The sequence below is a fragment of the Globicephala melas genome, chromosome 12 (assembly GCF_963455315.2).
Source record: "Globicephala melas chromosome 12, mGloMel1.2, whole genome shotgun sequence".
Lineage (NCBI taxonomy): Eukaryota > Metazoa > Chordata > Mammalia > Artiodactyla > Delphinidae > Globicephala > Globicephala melas.
This window is the reverse complement of record NC_083325.1, coordinates 69451762-69468569: the sequence shown is the minus strand read 5'-3', so window position 1 is coordinate 69468569 and position 16808 is coordinate 69451762. Positions and strand designations below refer to the sequence as shown.

Here is a 16808-nt window from a genome sequence, read left to right as displayed (position 1 = left end):
AAGGGCTCTTAGTACTTTTCCAGCAAAACATTCAAGGATCTAACATTTGTTGATACTTGATACCATCTTATAATGATGGCAGCTGAGTTCTTCACCGGCTTCCCTTCATATATTTACCAACCACACATGTATACCTAGAGGTAACTTGTCCGGGTTTGCCCAGACAGTCCTGGTTTAAGTCTATTGCCCTCCAGAATAATTATTATTAGCGCCCCCTTCACTTTCAAATGTGTCTTGGTTTGGACAATAAGTTTTTGGGGCATCTTAGGTACGCCTATATGTTCATGAGTTTATTAATATGCTTGTCAGGAGCCAAAAGTTTTTCCATCACTGAAAGATGGAGGGCAGGGCACGGTGAGAGGCGAGGAAAATGGGTCCTTTTTCACGGGTGAGGACTGGAGTTTCTGGTGACGAGCTCTGAATCTCCGCACAGCCCTCGGAGGCCTCGTGACGTCTCAGTGGCTGTGGATGCAGCAGTGGTAAAGGCCTGGGGGCACTTTCCTAGCTTTTCAGTCTAGCTTATAGACCTTATTATTCCATTAAAAGTTGTAAGCCTACCAAATTTTATCATTTACTTTTTTTTTTTCTTTTTTTTTTGCGGTACGCGGGCCTCTCACTGCTGTGGCCTCTCCCGTTGCGGAGCACAGGCTCCGGACGCGCAGGCTCAGCAGCCACGGCTCACGGGCCCAGCCGCTCCGCGGCATGTGGGATCCTCCCAGACCGGGGCACGAACCCGCGTCCCCTGCATCAGGAGGCAGACTCCCAACCACTGCGCCACCAGGGAAGCCCTCATTTACTTTTAAGGGGACTTTGATTCAATTTATAAACTTAAACACATTACGACATTTTAAATTACATTTAAAATTCTATTTCCTTTTTAAATAACTTTCCCAAGTACTAAATAATTATTACCAATCTGACAAACTTAGAAATATAGTGAGCTTAGAGGTTTATTAGATATTTCTTTGCTGAGCATAAATTTAGTAAGTTTTTGACATAAATTCATGTTACACATTTTAAATTAGTTCTGGGGCGCTCACTGTAATAGGCCAAAATTTCTTTTACAAGTATGACATAAACTACCAAATACGCTCAGATCCTCTCTCTCGCTCTCTCTTTTTTTTTTAAATTGAAGTATAGCTAATTTACAATGTTCTTTTAGTTTCAGGTGTACAGCACAGTGATTCTGTATATATGAGTTTCCAGACATAATCAAGACATTTCTAATTAATGGAAATAATGCGTCAAGAGCTAGCAAGAGAAAGGCACTAGCTGCATACAAAGAATTGGAAACTGAAAGCTGATTTGTCAAAAAAAAAATACTAGAGGATGGAAGATCATGGAGTATGTTTTCTAAATTTTAAGGGAAAATAATTTCCAACCAAGATTTCTACACCCAACCAATCTGTCAACCAAGTATCAGTGAAAAGTCATTTTTAGACATGCAAGATTGAAAAGTTTGACCTTTCTTGTACCCTTTCTTAGGAATCCATTTGAGGGTGTGCCCCAACGTATTAAACTGTAATAAAAAATAGAAAGACATGGGATAAAGGGAATAGGAGATTCAACGTAGGTAAGAGGATCAGGAATGGTGTAGAGGGAAACCCCTGGAAGGCAGCTGGGCAGCAGCCTAGAAGACAATGGGTCCGGAAGGAGCAGCCCTGAGAAAACCCTGACCAGCAGGCTAGAAAATCCATTTGGTCCAGTATTCGCTCTTTTGTCACAATGTGCTATAAATACTTAGCTGAAAGAGGTTCTAAGAACAACCAGAAAGTATCGCCCTGCTCTTGATAAAAGAGAACAGAAGAAGAAAAGATGATTTGCAAAAAGAATGAATTATGGATTCTCTGAGTTTGGGGCTTCCTTACACACATCTAATTTAACCTCTGCAGAAATTTCTACCACATCCCTGGCAGATCGTCTAGCCCTCAGGATCCAGGACATTTAGTCCAGTGACAGAGAAGCTCCTTCCCCAGGCATACTATCCCACTCCCCCAGAGCTCTGTTTGTTCAATATTACTTCCCTAATTGAAACGGAATTCTGTCTCTCTGCACCTCATGCCCGCGTGCCCTATAGCTGTTCCCTCTGGAGGAGCACAGAGCAAATGGCCACCCCATTCATGTAACAGCTCTTCCCATATGTGCACTTCATAGTGGGCTCCGTCCTGCCCACGCCACTCAGGTTTCCTCTAAGCCAGTAGTTCTCAAACTCTGGCTTTGCCTCAGAATCACCTGGAGTGCTTATTTAAACACAGTTCACGGGGCCCCGCCCCAAGAGCTTCTGACTCAGTAGGTCTGCTGTGGGCCAAACATTTCTACAAGTTCAGGTGCGCTGAGAACCAAACTTTGGGAACCAAAGTAAGCAAACAGCTCCCCTTCTGTCAGCTGTCGGTCCGTGGCATTGTTTTCATGCCACTCATCCTGAAATGTGGCACCAAGCCTCCAGAATGGAGGTTCTGGTGTGTTTTTTTTTTTTGTCCAAATTATTTTTATTTATTTTTTAACATCTTTATTGGAGTGTAATTGCTTTACAATGGTGTGTTAGTTTCTGCTTTATAACAAAGTGAATCAGCTATACATATACATATATCCCCATATCTCCTCCCTCTTCCGTCTCCCTCCCACCCTCCCTATCCCACCCCTCTAGGTGGTCACAGACCACCGAGCTGATCTCCCTGTGCTATGCGGCTGCTTCCCACTAGCTATCTATTTTACGTTTGGTAGTGTATATATGTCCATGCCACTCTCACTTTGTCACAGCTTACCCTTCCCCCTCCCCATATCCTCAAGTCCATTCTCTAGTAGGTCTGTGTCTTTATTCCCGTGTGTCTTAACCCACAATGACTCCCTGGAGACTGCAAGGAACAGCCTGAGGGGCAGAGGGCCCTGGAGAAGTAAAGCCCTAAGAAATGACCTCCTTTGGTGAGTGAGCGCCTTCAGTTCCTGGGGGGGGGCGGTGCAGAGCAGCAGCTGTACACTGAAAATGCCAGGAAGGTATATCTTCCCCTGCCCCTTTCCACTGTTGGGCTGGCCTCCTCTTCTATCCGCTTTCTGCCTTGTTCAGCCTTTCGCTGCTCCCCAAAGTCCTGGGTCCATGAGATGGCCCCTGGCCACAGTACTACCCATAAAGGCCTCCAGGTGGCGCTTTAAGCTTATCAGTGCCTGCTTCTTTGGCGTAAGGTGCCAAAGCTGACCTAACCTAGGTGAACTGGTAAGGCCCAAGAAAGGCCAATATGTTCAGGTCGCCATGGCCTCAGTCCCAGCCCCCAGAGCAGCTTGGGATAAGGGCAACCTTGAGTGTGAGTGCGGGGACATAGCAGCCCTTCTGCTACCAGGAGAACCCCTGGGGAAGTTGTCCCTTTCAAGGCCAATGTCTAAGCTAAAGTTGCAAGATTTAACAAAAATACAGGATGCTCAGTTAAATCTGACTTTCAGATAACAAGTAATTTTTAGAATTTTTTAGTGTAGATATGTCTCAAATAGTGTCTGTGGCATACTTATACTGAAAAATTATTTGTTGTTTACCTGAAATTCAAATTTAACTAGGCATCTTACATTCACGTGGCAACTCTAGGTTTACGTTCATGAGTTTTACATCTTCCATGTAACGCGTGCTTATGGAATATCTGCAAGCATGTGTTAGATACTACAAAAATGAATCAAGTGCAGCTTCTGCATTGAGAGATTAGTTTGGGGAAAGTACATATTGAGAAATAATTGTAGTACAGAAGGCATAGGAAGCATGGGACAGTGGAAGTTTGGGGTTTGGTGTTGGCTTTAGGTTCCGACCCGGCTCCTGACGTGCACTAGCTGTGTGACTTTACTTAACCTCTCTGGGCCTCTACTGTTTATTGTGAAAATGGGAATGATACCAACCTCAGGAGGTGACCAGGGAGGTTATAGGAAATGGTACGTATTTCATGCCTAGCTATAGTAGCAGCTAAATAAATGCTAATTTCCCCTTTGTAAACAAGAAATACTGTGAGAGAGAGACAAATAAAAGTGCCAGAGTAGCAAAGAGCTTTACCTGCTTTGAGAAGGTCTCTATAAAGAATGTAACACTTCAGTTTTTAAATAAAAATAACAACTGATACTGTTTACTGAATGCCCACAGCATGCCAAGCATTGTCCTAAGCACGTGATAAACAAGATCCCACCTAATTCTTAAGTCTCTGAGGCTTTTACTATTATTATCCCTACTTTACAGTTGAAGAAACTGAGTTAAATAGCTTGCCGTAGAGTTAGGGAGTGATAGATTTAGTATTTCAACTCAAGTCCACGTAGCTCCCAAACCTTGCCTTAACCTCTGTTTAATGCTGTCTTCACGTGAATTGGCCCTTGACATTTGAGGTGGGGATCGCTACGAAGAGAAGCACGATTTGTGTCCACTGAGCTGCAGAAACAGTGGATGCTGATGCAAAAGCTGGGGCAGGTGAAAGAGAAGAGTCTTGGGAGATACATGCACCCCAATGTTCATTGCAGCACTATTTACAATAGCCAGGACGTGGAAGCACTGCAACTCCTCTCTGCCCAGCTCCTCTCTGCCCAGCACTGCAGCTCCTCTCTGCCCTCACCTCACAGCTAGGGCAGCCCTGCAAGTGCCCATCTAAAGTCTAGCCCCCTGTCAGCCAGAGTTGACCCACTCTCTCAGACTCCCTCAACCACTTGGCTTCCCCTGTCACCCTGGGCAAAGCACAAAAGGTTAAGTTGTTTTTAACTTGCTTGGCTATTTTCAATCCCATGTGAGGTGCTAAGCGTACAAAGGTAAATAAGATATGGTCTCTGAGAGTAAGGACCTCGGGTGGGGAGAGATGTGAATAAGCGTGGTATTGTAACACAAGGCGATGTGAGGCCGTGACAAGAACGTACCTGGTACCAAAGAGAACGTGTCAACTGTCTGGAGGAGGTCCCTGACAGGGTCACAGAGGAAATGACACTAAAGCTGGTCTTGGAGAATGAGTGGGAGTTTGCAGAATGAGGGGAAAGGGGGACTCCAAGCAGGGTGAACCCCGTAACGGTGGCTCAGCTGTGAAACAGAACAGGTTTCTTGGCCAACCACAAGTGCTTCCTCTTTGTGGCTGACATATATGGTGAGAGGTAATGAGGCTAGGGGCATAAGAGGAGTGGAAGGTGAAGTGGAAATGGTTAGTAGGGGCCAGATTAGAGCAGAGCTTCTCTACCATGTGAAAGAGTCTGAACTTTTATCCTTCAAGCCAGTGTGTCTCAAACATTCCACTAAAGTACCCCAAAAGGCAGTGTGGAGAGTTCAGGCCTGGAGGTATCTTGAGTTCAAACTCTCTAAACGTCTTGTCTTTAAAATCATGTGATTCTTGCATTCTACTTCATCATATGTCTGGGTTTTTAAAAAATATTTTTAAATATTTTCCTGAATCTCTAAATAAAATTGAAGCTTGAGGAAGATATAACTATTTTATAGCTCCTCACTCTGTTTCCTTACATGACTCCCCCATGCCCAGAAGTTGTTTCAGCCAGTTTGAGAAGGGCAGCCATAGGGACTTAGGCAGAGGAGTTATGTTGATAAGATTTTTCTTCTAGAAAGAGCCTCCTAGCTGGTGTTGAGGATGGGTCAGAAGTGGGAGAGACTAGAGGAAGAGAGACCAGGTGGGGGGCTCTGCAATAACCCAGGCAAGAGATGGTAAAGGTGATGGAGATAAAGAAGGAGAACAGACCTGAGAGCTATTTAAAAATGGAATTGATAGTGCTGGAAAACTGTTCTGGTATAAGGAGTTGGGGAGAAGATGTGGGTTAGGATCACCCTCAAGTTTTTCTTGGATAGTGATGTCATTAACAATAATAGGGAATATAGGAAAGTTAGGTTTGTGAGGGGGGAAGGGTAAATAACTTTAATTTAAGCCTATTGAGTTTGAGGTGCCTGTGGGACATAGGGCTGGAGCTATCTAGAGGGCAATTACATATACAGGTCTGACAGTTGGAAGAGCTGATTGGGATGGAGATACAGATTCAGAAGTCATGGGAATACCTGAGGCCACTCAGGAAGTATGTATAGAGGGAGGAGAGAGAAATGAGATGGGAATCCCCGGGATGGTTAAGGGCAGATTTAGAAAGCAAGGGAGAATGGAAAAAGGAATGTCAAAAAGTCAAGAGGACTCATCACTTCCTGGTGAATGGCCAATTCCAGGGCTGCGGTAGGGAAAGTACAAGATGAGCCGGGAACATCTTTACCAGAAAGCAAGGGAAGGTTCAAAGGATGATGGGGACAAATCCAAAGGACACAGGGGCCAACTTGAAGTTTCTTCCACTGGCCAAATCTGTGGCCATTGAACATCAAAACAAGTAATAAGAAGAAAGGATTATAACCCACTGGGGGAAAAATCCCTGTCAACACTGATATAAATAAACAAATGGCAGTGGGTCTGAACCCTAAACCAGGAACTGGCAATGTGTGTCCATTGGATTTCAGAAACGCTATGAACTAGTAACTGCTGTGTGTACCTTTTTTTTCTCCTCTTTGAAATGATAATGTCCATAGAAATTATCCTATGCCTGTGCCTCTAGTGTATGCTGGGTACGTATAAGGCAGATGATGTGTCTCTTTACTTCACAGGTCTTCAGATCAAGAGGACTGGTACTCAAGGAGTTATATCCAAGGAACAGGGCCTGAAAAGCCATATCCATACTGGGCCCTGAGTTAGATGTTGAGATCCTGGACTTCAAGTTGGTGCTGTCATAGATTGAGACTTGGGGGTCTTGAGGGAGGGGATGAGTGTATTTTGCATTGAGTGGCATGTGAGTTCTTGTCATTAGGTGGTAGGGTGTAGCAGATAGCATTTTCCAAAGATGATTCAACAATATCTCTCATCCATGCTCTTATTACGTGACTTGGACATTGCTCCCTTTGAGAGGTGTGGCCTATGTTCCCTTCCTTTGATATTAGGTAGACTTTGTGATGTTGTTCAACCAATAGGATATGGTAGAAGTGATGTCTGAAGCAAGGTTATAAAAAGAGATGCAGGGACTTCCCTGGTGGTCCAGTGGTTAAGACTTCACCTTCAAGTGCAAGGGGTGTGGGTTTCAATCCCTGGTCGGGGAGTTAAGATCCCACGTGTCTCGCCGCCAAAAAACCAAAACAGAAAACAGAAGCAATATTGTAACAAATTCAATAGAGAGTTTAAAAATGGTCCACATCAAAAAATGGTCCACATCAAAAAATGGTCCACATCAAAAAAAATCTTAAAAAAAAAGGATGCAGCTTTTCTCTTACTATTATATTCACCCTTGAAACCTTCAACTACCATATAAGTATTCCAACTGTCCCAAAGCCACCATGTAGTGAGAAAGCTAGCTCTGAGATAATATGAAGAGAGAGGGTTGTCTAGTTAGCCCCCTGCTGTTTTTAAGCTCCAGCCACCATCTGACTGTAACCACTTGAGAAACCCTGAGTCAGAACCACCCAGCGGAGCTCTTCCTGAATTCCCATCCCACAGAAACAGAGATAATGAAATGGTTATTGTTTTAAACCACTAAATTGAAGTGATTTGTTTTGCAGCAATAGATAACTGACACACGGTAAAATGTTAACATGTGGAGAATCTGGATGAAGGGTGTACAGAAACTCTTTGTAGAATGGTCCTTTATCCCATGTGTGACAAATGGGTGGGGCTACAAGGACCATAGTCTCTTCTCGGGATTACTCAGGCCAGCCAGCTACCTCTGATGCCAGCTACCATCCAAGTCCACACCTACAACCATGGAGATGTGCTGGAACTTCAGAATGGAGAAGCAAAATAAACTGAGTCTGAAAATTTTCCCTTGTCCTTGTGACACCCAGACACCCTATAGATACAGTTAGGAACAGCTTCAGTTCTCCAACTCTGTAGCTAGGAAAAGTGTAGCCTGCATTTTTACTGTCCTAACCCCTTGATTTGCTCTGGGAATTATCCTCTACAGGAAACCCTCTCCTTTCTGAGAACTGCCTTGGATGGGTGGAGACAGTCTTGCCTCAGCATATGCTGTGTCCCTCTCTTTTCTTACTCTATCTGTAGTCAGCTGCCTTCTCCTTCTCTCCTGAGAAAATGGGCTCAGTCAGAGTGCTTTGACACCCATAGTCCTGGGGTGGAATCTCTGGGAGCTATACAGGGAGACTCAGAAAAGAATGCTAGCTACGAATTCTTACTTCTGAGTCATTCAAAGAGAATGCAGCATGTCAACAAGCCCAGCAGAATCCAGTGATGTTCACCAAGAGTGCTGGATCTGAGCTGGGTTAGGAGATGGTATAATAGTAAGGCCTGAAGGGCTTGTACTGATTATAGAGGGTGACAGGGATCATTGAAGAGGTCAGTAACTTGTGAGAAAATTTATTTAGTGGAAACATTAGGGACAGTGTAGAAGGGAGACTAGCTACAGGTGAGGAGTCAGGAAACAGAGAATGCCAGAGTCTAAATTAATAGAGGACTAGAGTTTTGGCATTAAGATGGAGAGCTAAGTGAGTGAGAGAGGTGTAATAGTGTCTGCGGTACTTAACAATTAAATATGTGCAAAGATCATATGGAAAATATTAGTGGAGGCTCTGAGGCAGTTAGGTCAGAGAAAGTGAGGATGAACAAAAAAACTTTTTAACCTTTGACTCCTTTCACTTATTTCTTTGGAGTCAAAGAAGATACTTCTTTGAAGACTCTTTGAAGAAAATCTCATTGTCTTCACTTGATCCAGTTCCATAAGCACTTATTGGAACTCTACTATGTTTCATATTGGGTGCTAGATGCTGAGGGAGCAGATGAATAAGACAGAATTCCTGCCTACAAGGGGCATGTAGTCTGATTGAAGAGACACATGCAAACCAAGGACAATACTGTAAGATGTGTATGGAGGTATACAAAAGGAGGTATGTACAAGATGGGTACAGAGGTGACCTTAAGATATCCACGGGAGTCAGGGCTGAGGGAAGGAGACCCAGAAGTAGTTTGCACAAAGAGGACCAAGCTAATGAAATCATGAAGTGGTGAGCATAGTGGAACCCTGGGTGGAGTACTGGAGGACAAGGACAGTAGGTGTGGACAGGAAGAAGAGGGATCTAGAAGAACTGGGGAGATCCATAAAAGCTGACCTAGAACAGGGAATCTGGGAACACCAATGAACATATCAAGGAGGGAGCTAGTTATGAGGGGGTAGAATTTAAACTAGCTAGTGGGCAAGATGAAGAAACAGGTATCGTTTACAAACGCATTGGGACAGAGACAATAAGGTTGATAAAAATTCGTGACATGTGTATAGAAGACTTTGTTAGCTCCATTTAGAGGTAAAGGTATAGACTTTTTGGCAGGAGACAAAAAGGAATGCTTAACACAGGCAGAGGAAAATTGAATTTGGGGATTAGAGTAACAGGCTGCGATTGAAAGCCATAAACCAAGAGAGGAGAGAAAGCCCAGCCTTAGCTCTCTCCTGTTGCTAAAAAAGAAGAAATATTCTCCTTTGCAGTAGCCGTGAGACAGATAAGAATCCGTCATCTAGAGGGAGGAGATATGGGGATATATGTATATGTATAGTTGGTTCACTTTGTTATAAAGCAGGAACTAACACACCATTGTAAAGCAATAAAGATGTAAAAAAAAAAAAAAGAATCCGTCATCTGGCTACTATGGAATCAGGTGTAAATGGTTGTTCTTTCTGTGATCAGTTAGGGTGGAGGAATTGTTACCCCGTTGCTAAGGAAAGAGGAAGGGGCTGTTTCCAGTTGCCATGGAGACAAGGTAAGAGCGTTCCCTCGATACCGCCGTAAATTTATGAGGCGGTGTCCTCTCCTTGTTGCTATGGCGACTTAGAGGGACTGTTCTCGTCGTCCCCACCTCCCATCGCAGTTGCTAACACAAGGTGGAAGTAGGGGCTGTCCTTCCCTCTCCAACCAGTTGCCTTGGAGACGGCTGGTGCCCTGGCCCCGCCCCGCTCGGACTGACAGCGGTGGCCGCATCGCGCCTGCGCAGTGCTCTCTTCCCCCGCAGTCTCTGTGCGTTGAAGCCGGAGACCGCGGCGGCCTCTGTTAGGACCCTCCGCCCCAGAGCCGCCGGCCGGAGCCGCAGCCTCAGCCGCAGCGCCCCCGCCGCCTGTCCCCTCCCCCGCCGCCTCCGCCGGAGCCATCTCGCGCACTGTGAGTCCAGGCCGAGGCGACCGACGCCGTGGGGCTGAGTCAGCGGGAGGCCCGGGCCCGAGCTGGGGGAGGGGAACCGAGTTGCCCCCCTCGCCTCCCGACCCGCGCACCCGCCCCCCAACTGCGTCTCCCCCACGCCCGCCTCCCTTCCTCCACCCCTCTCTCCCGGGCTCCCCGCGGCCTCAGCCGTCAGGCCTCCCCGAGCCACTCCCCCTCCCCTTCTCTCCCCACAGACCCACCTTGGGGCTTCTTTCCCGCTGGATGCGGCGCTACCGCACCTCTGCTCTGGACAGACTTTTCCCCAAAAAAACTGCCCCCCGTTCGCCCTTGTCCCTTCTCCTTACTCCTCTTGGGCCTGACATCTCCGGCCTCTCGGGTTTTCCCCAGTCATATGCCAGAAAAAGAGTGACAAGGGAGAGAGCGAGGGGAGACTGGGGGGAGGGGGACGTTGTGCCTGCCCAAACGTTGGGGCCTCAGGTTTCCTACCCACACGCTCCTGCCCCGGCTGGCGTGGGGAGGCAGGTCTGGACAGTACTAGCTGGCTGCTAAGAGCTTGTGGGGCTTTCCGAGTAGATTTGCTGGGAAGCGTTCCGCCCCATCATCATGATCAGCTACTGCTTAGTGAGCACTCTCTAGTGCACGGTGGCCTTCTAGTGGGCTGAGCTCTGGCTTTGGCGGGCGCTGTGGAGAGGGACTAGAGAGAGTGGAGGGAGGGGAAGAAAAGGTTGCGTTTGGGAGCTGAAGTTCCTGCGCTTCCAGTGCGTTGTTGTGAATAAGCATCTTGCAGTACTCTTTAACATGCTTTCCATCCCCCCCGCCCCCTTCCCTTCCCCCCCGCCCCCCCCCCCCACCGTAGTACAACATGGATATAATGGGAGGTTTGGAAACAGGCCTGATACCCGTAGCAAATGCTTACTGTTTGTATATTAAGGGTTGTGATCTCTGATACCTGTAAATTCCAAGTGGTAACCAACTGGGCAAGAGTGAGTTTTAACATAACATGTGCAGAGCGGAGAAGGAGGAGGAGAACTGAGGTTTCTCTCTGGTGTAGGGCTGAGGCTTGCACCCCCTGTTTCTTGCAGCTGTGTCTCTGTGGGGACTGTCACCTGATAGGGGTTCTAGCATATTTGAACAATTCCCTGGGTTATGTTTGCTACCCATCCACCTGCCCATCGTGCATTCCCTGATCTTGGTTGGAATAGAGCAGGATCCCAAACTGTTTTCTTTTTTCGGAAGAAAAGGAGCTGAAGTTAGAGTTGGTGCGCACAGCCAGAAGCTGTCTCTTAATAAACGTGCCTCAACTCGAGGGCTCCTAACTACTGTGTGTACCTCATTGCCAACTTCCTTTGATTCTTTTTTTTTTTTTTTTTTTTGCTTTCAGATCTCAGTGTACTGTTAGAAAATGTGTGTAAATATCACCCAGTTAAACTGTAGAAGAGGCTTTGGGTTTTTTTACTTTAGGGTGCAAAAGGCGTAGATGGTTCAGTTCTAAAAATCATGAAGAACCCACAAATTTGGAGTTTCTGGCTTGCAAACGGTGAGGAATAACGATTTTGCGCCTTGACTTTGCTCAATCATGGCCTATTGGCAGCCTCTTCAGAGCCACTCCCCGCCCCCATGCCCATCAGATTAGTTTACAGTAGCAAAGACGGCTGTCGCCCTAGTTTTAAACATAGAGATGAAGTTCAGGAAAACTACTGCCCCCATGCAGCAGTGCAGTTTCTTCTGTTTCGAATGCCAGTCTGGGGTTTGGTGGGATGCACCTGCCTGCGGGGCGATGGGAACTGTGGGGCCTGAGAGTTACATTCCTTCTGTGTGGTCCTCTCTGTGTTGCATAGCTCACCGAAATACCCGAGCAGGGCAGGAGCAGACAGCTGTGCTGGAGAGCTGCTCCTCCTGAGTTGAGTGTATTTTGGGAATCAGCGATATTACTGGGGTGGAGGGTTGTGAATTAAGAAGCAAGAAAATGTGTCAAGGCTAGATAGATCAGGAGGGTGTGAGTAAAATGTCCCCTTTACAGTTTACTGTGGGATAGGACATTTCCAGAGCACCACAGTGGTTTTTATATAGGTTAATTTGCCTTTAAAATCCATACCTGTGTTTTACGAGATAATGATGGAATGCCTTTTAAACTGCTGCTGTTGGGAAACAGGACTAATACCTGTGTCTCATACGTTGCCTATCCAGTTGTTACTGAGTGTAATTGTTAAGATCAGGGAGAGGGACATGATTTGAACCAAATTAGACCTAAATCTATGTGATCTATGTTGTAGTCTTGTAGCACTATATTTCCTTGATTCTAAGACACACCAGCAATTTACCAGCAGCTTTTAGGTAAACTCATTTAACACTACCAGATCAAAATATACATGTTGAGTCTACGGTGCCTCCTAATTTCAGGAACATTAAAACAGCCAGGAAGCGGCAAGATTTGAAGGAGGGATTTGCGTGTCTTAGAACTGAGAATGATATTTATAATATTCCTGGGGATGTGATGATCCTGAGAGTGCATGCAATGTGAGGACGGATTTCCTTAAGTCCTTTCCCTAAGCCAGCCTACTCTGTGGGGTCGTGTATGTAAGATGATTGACTGCAGTTAGGCATGGCAGTTGGCTGTTGAAGAGAGGAAAGTTCCTATGTGGGAATCCATCCCAAGGCCTTCATATGGTACCCTCCAGAAGCGGAGCCAACTAGCTGGCAGCAAACATCGTATGAGCTGTACCTGAATTTAGCCAAGTAACATCTTTCAGAAGCTGAGCAGAAAATGTAATTTTTCTGAACCAAAATGCATCTGATTTGTTCACAGACATATTTGTAAAGATCCTAAGGCACATGTCCTCCCCCCCGTAGGATGTTAGAAGTGGAGAGGACTTCAGATGGCTCAGTGTTCTCATTTCCAGATTTCAGTATGAGACACCAAGAGTTAGTGACTTGCCTGAGGTCACCCAACTAATGTATAAAGTATGTGAAAACATTTTGTCAGCTGTGCACACCATGCAAATTAATGTTGGTAGTTATTAGTGGCTGAGTCAGGATTAGAACCCAGATTGCCAGTCTAGGGCTATTCTACAATACCATGTTACCTCATCCCTCATATTTAATATTCTAGAGGGTTTTAATAAAAAATAATTTAGTAGTCTGTAATTAGCCCTGTATACAAGGGCTTGTTTTTTGTCTGATTGCAAAGCCAGGTGAAATTGAGTGTCACACTGTCTAATTAAATATTTATTCTTGCCATCTCAAAAATATTTTTTCCCCACGCAGTGCATTTCAACTTCAAGGAAGTTTTTCCTTTCTTAAATTTGCATCATCTAACGTAAAGCAAACGCGAAGGTGGGTGTTTGAAGTCTTCGCAACTTATCTGTGAGGCTACTGCTGTATTCCAGGAAGCAAGGTGGAGAGGGCTGAAAGGGGGCCGAGAGGGGGAGCAAACTGGATTATCTTCCAGCTCCCAGAATGTAACCTTCTGTGGTTCCTGGAAGCCATAGAGATTTCTAACCCCTATCCTTGAGAAAGGGAGGTGATCTGGCCTCTGGCAGCAGACAAACCTGCGTTCAAATCCCAGTCCCACCACTTCCTGACCATGTGGCCTTGGGTGAGTTATGGAACCTGAGTGCCAGTTTTCTCATCTGCAAGCCTGAAATGCTACCCATCTGGTTTTTTTGTTGTTTTTTTTTGCGGTATGTGGGCCTCTCACTGTTGTGGCCCCTCCCGTTGCGGAGCACAGGCTCCGGACGCGCAGGCTCAGCAGCCATGGCTCACGGGCCTAGCTGCTCCGCGGCATGTGGGATCTTCCCAGACCAGGGCACGAACCCGTGTCCCCTGCATCGGCAGGCGGACTCTCAACCACTGCGCCACCAGGGAAACCCTACCCATCTGTTTTACAGGATTAAATGAAAGGAAGTGTGTAGAGTACCTGCTTAATAAGAGATAGCAACCATTAATTTATATTACTAAAGTATAAAATAAAAAATAATGCTTTCCAAATTTTATCATGACCTAAGTCCATCTTGGCCCCCCAATTCAGCAACCCCCATCTCCCAGCAGGCCTCTCGGTGTGTTTGACATGCACAGAGGGATTTATCCTGTGAAGACCTGGCACTTGCAGCGTTATTTCAACTGCCAAAATAGGAGTATATGAACTGCCCCTTTGTCTCCATGTATTCAGCTGACCTGGTTATCTGAAAGGCTGGCAGGGCGGGAGCAGTTGACTGGGAGAGCAGAGACTTCGTGCGTTTGTGTATGTCATGGTGGCGGTTAGTCCTCCGCTGGGGAGGCCAGTCTGGGGAGTGATCTTAATTTGAAATGGAAAAGCTGCTGAGCTCTCCCTCGTGAGTCAAGCTCGCAATGGCCTTCATTCAGTTCCTCTACTATTAGAGGTGTAGCTTTAATTGGTGACTGCTCAGATCAGCTCTGCATCTGGGAGATCTGGAGGGCCCAGGAGAGGAGCTATCTGCCTTAGGAGGGAAACCTCCTTGCTAGTGAGGAGAGGTAAAGGGAGGGCATTTGGGGTGGCAACGGTTCCAGATGGAGTCAAGGCGGAGACTGCCACGTAATTAGGGAGCCCGGGCAAGCCATTCAGGTGGGACACAAATGAATTTAAGTTCCTAAAAATTTCATTTGGAAAGAAAATACTCATAAATAGGCATCTTAAGACTGAAAATTTAAACACAATAGTTTTAACCTCTGGGAAGTGGAATTTGAGTGTGGAGGAGTGAAAAGGACACTCAAAGGAGAACTCCTTTTTTTCATATATAATTCTATCTGTGAATTGTTGTAAGAAGCATGTGTGTGCTTTTGTAATTTAAAGAAGACCAATAGAGTTGGTAGTGGTTGTTTTTCAGTAAGTACATTTTGGTGAGCAAGAAGCAGTTGCCTTTACTTGGAGCCGTCAATGCTTGGGGCAGATGGGGTTAGACTGCTTCCTTCAAACAGGCCAAGCCAGTTTGCACCAAACCAGGCTCGTAGGTAAGGACAGGACCCTCCAAAGTGGCTGCTTCCTGGCAGCCCAGGATACTTCACTGACCTCCTACCTCACCACCTCTTCCTAGTCTCTTCATTCCCTTCTTGAGAATTGTCCCTTCCTTCTCTTGAACAGTTGAAGTAATCATTGTTATTCTAATAAGCTATTTTAATTTTCAACTATTGATGAAAATGGCATCTGACCAGATGACCTTTATGAAAAATCTGTGCCCCTTACTTAGCATGAAGAGGGCTTGAAGTATAATGGCACCCAGCTGAAATGCTGACCTACTCTGTTATGGTAGCCGCGTTTTAGATCAGATCGGGCTGATAGAGCACAGCTTTCCCACAGTGATTTATTAACTGCTTCCCCTAGGAATCACTGATAAACTGACAAAATTATTAAGTATGATTGAGCTTTAATTTTCTCCTAAGTTGGTCAGTTGTGTTTCCTAGCCAGGTGTCCTGTTTATTATAGAAAGATGACACACCTATCATTGGACACGTGCTTTGACTTGCTTAACCAAGCGTTAGGATGGGTTATGATGAGTAATCCACATTCCATCACGCAGTGTTCCCTTTGGCCAAGAGTACAGATTTGGGCGACAGTTGGCCAAGGTTGGTGAGGCTTCCTGTGGCCAAGGATGGTTTTTCCTCTGTGTAGAGTTGACTGGCTAATACTGGCCTAAGTCCAATATCTTGTTCTCACTAGCATCGTGCCCTACCAACTTTCCTAAACGGGTATAACGTTACATCGGTGTTTTGAGCTCTGGACACATTATTTGCCTGAAGTAAATAAAGATTTGGCCTATCTAAATGTTGTGACTCCACGTAAAATGATTTTTTTCCTGAAACTATTTCTTGTATATAGGGGATACATACCAGTTGTGTGATATATTTAAAATAACTGAGCAAGAAGCATGGCTTCAAATTTGCCCAAGTAGTTTTGACAGTGTGTATCAAAAACGTTAAAAGGAGCATATGTTTAGATCAGAGATTGCTGTTCTAGGAGTATTGCGAAAATCAGAGATGTATATAAAAATACCTATACAGTGATTTTTATTAATGCAACATTATTAATTATAATCATTATTAATAACAGCAAATAGTTAAAACAACCAAAAGGATCAATAATTAGGCATTGGTCAGTTCACCTAGATGAAATACTGCACAGGCATCAAAAATCTTGTAGACTATTTTTTGATATCAGAAACTTTTGATATAATCAATGAAAGAAGGATGAAAAATTGTGTGGCAAGAATGATACCAACTTTATTTTAAAATATATGGAAAGGTCCTAGAAGGGCATATGCCAAAACCATAAGTGATTATCTTTAAGTAACGAGATTACTTTTCTTTCTGAGTGCTTTTCAGTGTGTTCCAAACTTTTCTGCATTAAACAGCTATAAGTTTCATTACAAAATTTTTAAACCAGCGATGTATAGTTTCCATGTAGTAGAGCAATTGCTAAGAAAATCTCAAGGTATTTAATTTTTTATTATTTTGTTTCACTATGGTCATGATTCAAGGTAAACACTTCTCAAAGGTGTTCCTTTAGATAGTACTTCATTTCTTCTTTGAGAGAGAGCGTGCCCGGAGTGTTACTGTGTGGGTGTGTGACTTAAAACCATAGTCTAGAAACTCTCAATTCCAGCCGTCCAAATGAAGTAGTCTCTCTTGACTCAAATGAGATGTAAAAAAAATTATGAAAAGAAAGTGTCTT

General features: G+C 45.0%; 1 protein-coding gene across 2 annotated transcripts in view; it reads left to right on the top strand.

Annotated features, from left to right (window-relative positions):
- Positions 1 to 9958: 9958 nt before the first annotated feature.
- The window catches only part of MAPRE3 (microtubule associated protein RP/EB family member 3), a 47848-nt gene continuing 40998 nt past the window's right edge, over positions 9959 to 16808 (top strand). The window contains exon 1 of one of the 2 annotated variants that reach the window (XM_030858177.2): positions 9959 to 10123. The gene's annotated coding sequence lies outside the window, so the exon portion shown is untranslated. The remainder of the gene's footprint in view (positions 10124 to 16808) is intronic. The other variant, XM_030858176.3, reaches the window with a different exon arrangement.